Here is a 6,763-nt window from a genome sequence, read left to right as displayed (position 1 = left end):
AGCTGTGAGGGTAAGAGAGACTTCTCTCAGCCATCCAGCTAGGGCACAGGCTCATGCTTTTCACCTGCAAGCTAATAAATTCATATTACGAGGGTGAGCTGGTGCTGTGAAGTGCTCTCATTCCTTCACTTATATTCATAATACTAACTCTTCAAAGAGTTCTTTAAGTAAGGAGCATTTTTTTAGAAGACCTATTCTTAAATGAGCTTGGCCACTCACTTTAACCAAAGTTCAATTTATCTGATCAGTTAGTAACCCTAATTATTTTTGAGATTTTTTTCAAGGCAATTAAGCTACAGTTTCCTTTAGAACATACAGGGCCATTCAGTTGTATGGAAGTTTTAATGAATCACTTCAAAGAGGAAACACAATCTGCAGAAAAAGCACCACCCCAAACTACTTGTCAAATATTGAATGTTAATCTCAGATTTGTCCAGCACCCTTACTGGTATGGACTGAAATAATAACAAATAGGAGACAGGTGCATCAGGTTCCCGTAAAAAAAAAAAAAAAAAAAAAAAAAAATCATCTGGATGTCTCACAGGCTAACAGCTCTGTGACAGGCTTCCTCTACTAGAGGGAGAGGGCGAGAGAGATTAAGTGTGAGAGAAGGAGAGGCAGAAGTTGAGACAGGGAGCAGCTGAGGAGGATCCCAGGGACCCAGCGCTGATCTCACAGCTGAGCACTGACTGCAGAAAGGACACCGGAGCCGCAGCTTTGACAGCACTCTGAGTAGAAGAGGACCTCTTGGGAGACGTGTAGTAGGTCAGTGCTTTTTACCTGTTTCAGATGAGTAGCTGTGGTTGCTGTTAGCTAAAGGCATGTTTGAGCTCCTTGTGATCACCTTCACGAGGCAGAAAAGCTGATCGGTGGGGAATAGTGGACAGCACTAGTTCTATACCCACATAAAGGAAAACTCTGTGACCTCTTTGTGAAATTGTTGGATTCCTGGTGCAAGCGGGGGTTGAAGGAGAGAGACATCCTCTGCTCCCATCATGGTTATTTCTTTCTATTTCAATTATTTCTCTGTTGGATGCTGGCATAATTTTCTAGCTCTGGGTAAGACTTATTTTATTCTGACAATTGAGTGCTGGATACAGTTTGACAGAGGAGAGCCTTCAGAAGGAGTGGGACAGCATTCCCAGCAACGGGAGTCCTCTGTCACCTCTGTGGGTGCCTGGCATTAACTTGTGCAGGCAAAGGACAGGCAGGGCAGTACCAGAGCAATGTTGAAAATAACGTTCAGTCATCCCGCAAAGAAAGCGGGAAGGCTGTGTGTGCTGTGGCTTCTTGGAATTTCAGAGGGATTTTCTGTAGTATTTGTTTCACTGACAAACTTCCTTGCATGTGAGGGTATGAAATATTAAAATAGTTTGTAACGTGAGGACTGGGCATTTCTCATCTGTTGCTATTGGCAGGTTGGGGAAACAAATCAGAAGTGGGGTATTTATTAGGTGCTCTTTTTGCATGTAAATTTAAAGTGGGGGGAATGAGAAGAAGCCTCATAACTTGAATCCCATGCGGCATCTGAATAGCGCAGCTTTGCCAGTAAGTGCTTGCTCGAGTGTTGGTGCACGCGGAATGGTTCAGACATACATAGTTAACTTTAACTGGTGCAGAAGATGTTTGGCAAATCCCAGTAACCATGCGGGATCACATGAAAGCAGCTAAAGCATACCATATTCTCTACGTTCATTAAAGAGGACAACATGTTTAAAATACAATTTTCATTAGTGAATCAGGGAGGGGTGAAAAGTACTGAAGGGCTGATAAGTCTGGTAATATGCTGATGTTTAATCACACACTTGCTGAGTCCATGTTAAAAACCCCTATTGCCATCTATTTTGTTTTCCCAAACGCAAAACAGTAAGTTCCAAATACTGGCCAGCTCAGGAATTGGAGCATGCAGCAAAGTGAATCATGAGGGCACCTACCACAAGAGAAAAGAAGGAATATCAGGTTTATAGGCAGAAAGGCTCCGTTTAAATTGTGGATTGCGCTAGCAACCCCCTTCAGTCAGTCATGGATGCAAACAGATTAAATCAGTCCTGAAGGAAATAGTAGGCATTCTGTACACCGTGGGAAGGAAGGAGCTAATCTGCAGTGTGAAAGCGGAGTACTGGTGCTTCTTGAATTTGTTCCTCTGCTTTTAATCTTTTCCGTATATTGAGTTGCATCTCAGTGTGTGAAAATCCAGCTAACTGCAGTGGGTTTAATCCTGGCTTTGCACGAACAGTGATGATGGACCTCAGCTTGCTGGTAAACTGGGAAACTGGCATCTTGGATGTGGGATGTAAAAATAACCAAGGCTTTGGGCCCTAAAATAGTGCCTAAAATTTCTTCTGCAATGTACAACATGGATGGTCTGGTGTTGAGGGGCTGGGTTGGGCATGGACATCTGCTGAGATGGAACCAGGAGTTCTTGGGGCACCACATTTATATAAAATCAAATGAGTCCAGAAGACTCATTTGTGGGGCAGCCATGTGCATGGTGTGACTATTGCTCATCCTGATGCAGGGTGTTTTCCTGGTAAAAACAAACTGCTGTTCTGTGATCCATTTGATTCCTAGCATGATCTGATGGAAAAAAATGTCTCTTTACACATACATGACCAGCGAGACCAGTACTGTCAGCTTCACCTGATTGAATATAGTACATAGGGCTGCAGGTGAATGATAACCTTTGCTGAATTTAGACTTTTATTCCATTTTCTATGCCCTTGCCCATCCTTAAATGAATGCAACTTTTTTTTTTTTTCATATTGTATTTTCAAATATTGTGTTTGTGAGAATCTCACTGCTATTATGCCAAAGTGGATGTTGTACCTGACTTTTGAGCTTTGTACAGCTTGACCCATTGCTTATCTCTGAATATTTCTGCCCAAAGGCCCCACTGACATCACCCTGACCTTCAGTGCAGTGACTGACCAGATACCCATGCTGCCGAGGATGGTGTGGCTAGGCCAAGTGGCTCTATTGGGAGATGAGCTTTTGACCTTGGTTGTCTGTTGGCAGACTGGAAAATCTATTCAGCTTTTTGGACTCTTCAGGTCTTTATTTACTTCTTGCTCTGTCTGGGCCATGTAGTAGGCACCAATAGTCTCTAGGAAGAGTTGTGCCAGTCATCTACCAGTTCTGACTGGTAATTTTATATATACCAAGGAGGATGGGAATTATAGGGAAAACACAATTCTTCCGATCTTCTGTTTCTAATTAAAATGTACTTTTACATTCGGTCCTGAAATATCTGTCCTGCAGCTGTTGCCTCTTGACACTTCTTCACTGCCCTTCATTAGGGGAATGAACTTCCTTCCAGGGAAAAAAGCACCCTCTTTGCATCGAAAGCAGTGACCGCTGCTGAATGTACAGGGCTTCGTTCTGACATTTTGCGGGTTTTCAATGGTATGTGTTAGCTTATCCACTGGCATGCAGGGGTTAACAGGACTTTTGGGTGGGCGGGTGGAAAACAAGCTGTGAAATGGAAGAAGGTCAGCCTCTTGGAGGGGTTTACTCGGTCACAGATGGTTTTAAGTTATCAGTCCCTTATAGCAGAGGTCTCCATCCCTTCCCCCTGCCTCACCCAGTAAAGCCTATGTGAACCAGGGCTGGAAATAAGACAAAGTCCTATCAAGTCCAGGTCCAGCAAACCAGGCAGAATTGTGGCTCTCCTGGTGCTTGCTGGAACCAGCTATCTATATATCTAGGAGTTCCTCAACCCTTCAGGCTGACTCCAAGAGCTAAATGCGATTTGAGACTAAATACCATTGGCAGTGCAATTTTCAGTGGGGAGTGTATGTAGGGAGGGGAGCCACAGTAAGCCTTGCGGCTCTGGATAGCTTACGTCCTCTAGTTGGGCTAACTCTGCTAAGTGGAAGGCTTACATGAAGTGTTACCATCCTTAGAGACTTGTGAAGCAGCTGTTTTTATTCAAGGTGCTCCCTGTTAAGACTACAGTGCCCGAAGAACTGCGTAATACAACTGCTGCCCTGCGTCCATGAGATTAACATCCAAGGAATTATTCTTGGGATGATCGTTAGTCAATGAACAGGTCATGGGAAACCCACTAGGACACTGCTAGAAAGTGGTGTCTGCTGCTGTGTGAAAGTGTATTTTCAGGTATTTCAGGTGTTGTCTTAATTTCTTGGCTTGCTTCTACTTTTTTACTACTGCAAATTTAACAACAGATGTAAAACGGAATGGTCTTAGCCCTAAGATCACCTTGAGCCATCAAATTTTCCTATACTGATGTTGTTTCCTTATGATTTGGAAAGGTGTAAATATCGTCACCAGCCATAACTGTCAGGAAGAAAGAAGGAATGAAGAAACTTACTCCAGAAGTTCATTTTCCCATTTCCCTTTTAAATTGTCAATTAAAATGATGTTCCCTAGCCCTGCAAAGAAGCTCTTGACTAGGTTTGAGCAACTCGGTCTAGTGGAAGGTGTCTTGCCTATGGCGGGGGGGAGGGGGGGGGAGGGTTGGAATTAGATGATCTTTAAGGTCCCTTTCAACCCAAAGCATTCTATGGGTCTAGGATTCCATCTCTGGATTGGAAAAGTTGACAGATCTTGCTGCCACCACCAGCATCTCTTCCACTGAAAGATCGCTTCTCTGAGACTAGTGGAAATGGTGCCCTTCGTGATCCTTCCGTCCTTGACATATCTAATGTGAGTCTTAGTTACAGGACCAAGTTTCTCCTGTATTTTCCCTTCCCATTAATTACAGATATTAGAACTTGTAATCTGATAGGACACCAAAAGAAACCTGGTTCTGCTAGCCATGACAGCGCGTGAACCGTGGACATCATGATAAGAATACTTCAATTGCCAACTACTGGAGCCAGCCCTTCTTCTCAGAGTTGAACGTGGGTATTTAATGTTGTGTGGTATGGATTTAATGCAATATATGGCTGACAGTGCAAAGGAAAAAAGATTATTTGCTCTCAACCAAAAATGAATGAAAGGGAAGTTCCAGACTGAGCAGACCTGGCTGCCTGCGTGTTGTGCATGCAGAAGATAGCTTTCAGCCTCGGACTGGCCATCTCTGTGGATGCAACCAACTAGAGAGAGGTGCCTTTGCTCCCAAGTGGGCTTTCTGGGGACAGGAAGGGAGGCTAACAAGTTGCAGAGGTAAATTGGAAGCAAAAGATTTTGGGGCACAATGTGGTGTGTCTCCAGGGTGAACCTGCCAATGGAAATAAGCGGCCTTGTTGCCGCTCATGCGAACAGGGATCAATCTGTGACTGTGCTGGAAGCAAAGACTGCAGCGGGTGTTGTCTCTTTGGGCTATAGCAGTGAAGCTGTTCTAGGAGGAACTATTTCCTTCAGACCTCTCAAGAGTCTCCAAGTCTGTATTCTACTATGAAGACCAAGCCCAGGCTTGGTTTCCCAATGCACAAATGCCAGAATCCACTGTTCTTACTTCTCTGCTAAGGAATTATGAGCTCTCCTACGGACTCGTGACCTCTGAGAACCCATCTACTGGTGTGTCCTACAAAACTTGGACGTACAGCTTGTCCTTTCCTTGAACAAACCATTGATCTGCACAAATGTTTGTCCCTTGTGGCACAAAGTCTTGACCCAGCTGGCACTTGGAAATGCACCGTTGCCGTGACTGATGGTCGCATATGACCAAGCTGGCCAACTGCCTTGCTTGAGGCTTGCCGGGTTCAAGTGTGCCTCCCATGCTGCAGTGGGAATGAAGTGGGTGTATAACCAACTCCCCACAACCGCTCACAGCGCAGTGGAGACATCCCAGCTAGGCAGCTCCTGAGCACAGGCTTGGCTTCCAGGAGAACGGAGAGGTGCGAAGGGGACAAGAAAGTAATGTTTCTTCTGCCATTTAGTGATATTTAGGGCAGACTAATAAGGGATGTGGCTTCTTCCATACAGATCGTGGCATCTGTGACAAAGAGACCTCTTGACCAGCTTTGGAGAGTTCTGTCATCTGAGTCAACGGACAAAGCGACCGTGGTCCTAGGAGGCACAGTGTTGAATTAAAGCACGATCAGCACAGCAGCTCAGCCTGTAAGGTAACGAGTTTGATCATGCTGTCACTGAGATTTGGGAGGGGGTGATACAGAGGTTGGGGGATGAGGTGCAACCTTCGCTGCCAAGGTAGGCTGTGTTGTTGCTGTGGTCTGTGAATTGCTTGTGAATTTTCTGGGAATGGTGGTGTCCTACAGCGAGCGCTGATTTCCCTGGTTAGAAGGCAGGCTCTAGGAGACCTGCCACAGGTTTCCCGTGGAGCTAACATGTGAGATGTAGCACAGGTATGCTCTCTTTTCTACCATTTGTTATCTTGAAGTCATTGCTTCTTCTGACAGAAAGTATGGATAAGTTACTTTTTCTTCTGAACATTTAGTAAAACTTGTATTTGCTCTGCTATACTTGCTGTAACTTCATCGACGGTATGAAAATGTGTGTCTGTTACGAAAGAAATTATGGTATCTGGTGTGTGCATACTTAAATTGTAGACAGCATGAGCAATCGCTTACATTCATAATCCCTGAGGCAGAAGAGAAGATCAAGCCAAATATAGATTTTCCTAAGGAATAAGTCACATAAAATCTGATCCTTGGGCATTCCTCCTCGCTCTATACAAGGCCTCCATTCATCACAGGAGTACTTGTGGCATTCCCCTTCTGTGACCTACTCAAAAGTTTTCATGAAGTTGCACTTCTTACAGTTGCTGGCCTTCAGTTTTGCGGCTCTAACAGAAGTATGAGATTTTCCTTTAAAAAATCTTCTGAAATGGGAAGACTCA

The 6,763-nt window shown here is 44.5% G+C and overlaps 1 protein-coding gene across 50 annotated transcripts in view; it reads left to right on the top strand.

Moving 5' to 3' along the window:
* The first annotated feature begins 569 nt into the window (after nucleotides 1-569).
* IGFN1 (immunoglobulin like and fibronectin type III domain containing 1) overlaps nucleotides 570-6,763 on the top strand; it is a 37,094-nt gene continuing 30,900 nt past the window's right edge. For 31 of the 50 annotated variants that reach the window (XM_035347209.1, XM_035347249.1, XM_035347231.1 and 28 more), the window contains exons 1-2: nucleotides 570-765; nucleotides 5,890-6,029. The gene's annotated coding sequence lies outside the window, so the exon portion shown is untranslated. The remainder of the gene's footprint in view (nucleotides 766-5,889; nucleotides 6,030-6,763) is intronic. The other 19 variants (XM_035347241.1, XM_035347240.1, XM_035347245.1 and 16 more) reach the window with 1 other exon arrangement.

Source organism: Oxyura jamaicensis, chromosome 26 (assembly GCF_011077185.1).
Source record: "Oxyura jamaicensis isolate SHBP4307 breed ruddy duck chromosome 26, BPBGC_Ojam_1.0, whole genome shotgun sequence".
In the NCBI taxonomy this organism is placed as follows: domain Eukaryota; kingdom Metazoa; phylum Chordata; class Aves; order Anseriformes; family Anatidae; genus Oxyura; species Oxyura jamaicensis.
The sequence above is the reverse complement of the archived record's forward strand: the minus strand, read 5'-3'. Positions and strand labels throughout refer to the sequence as shown.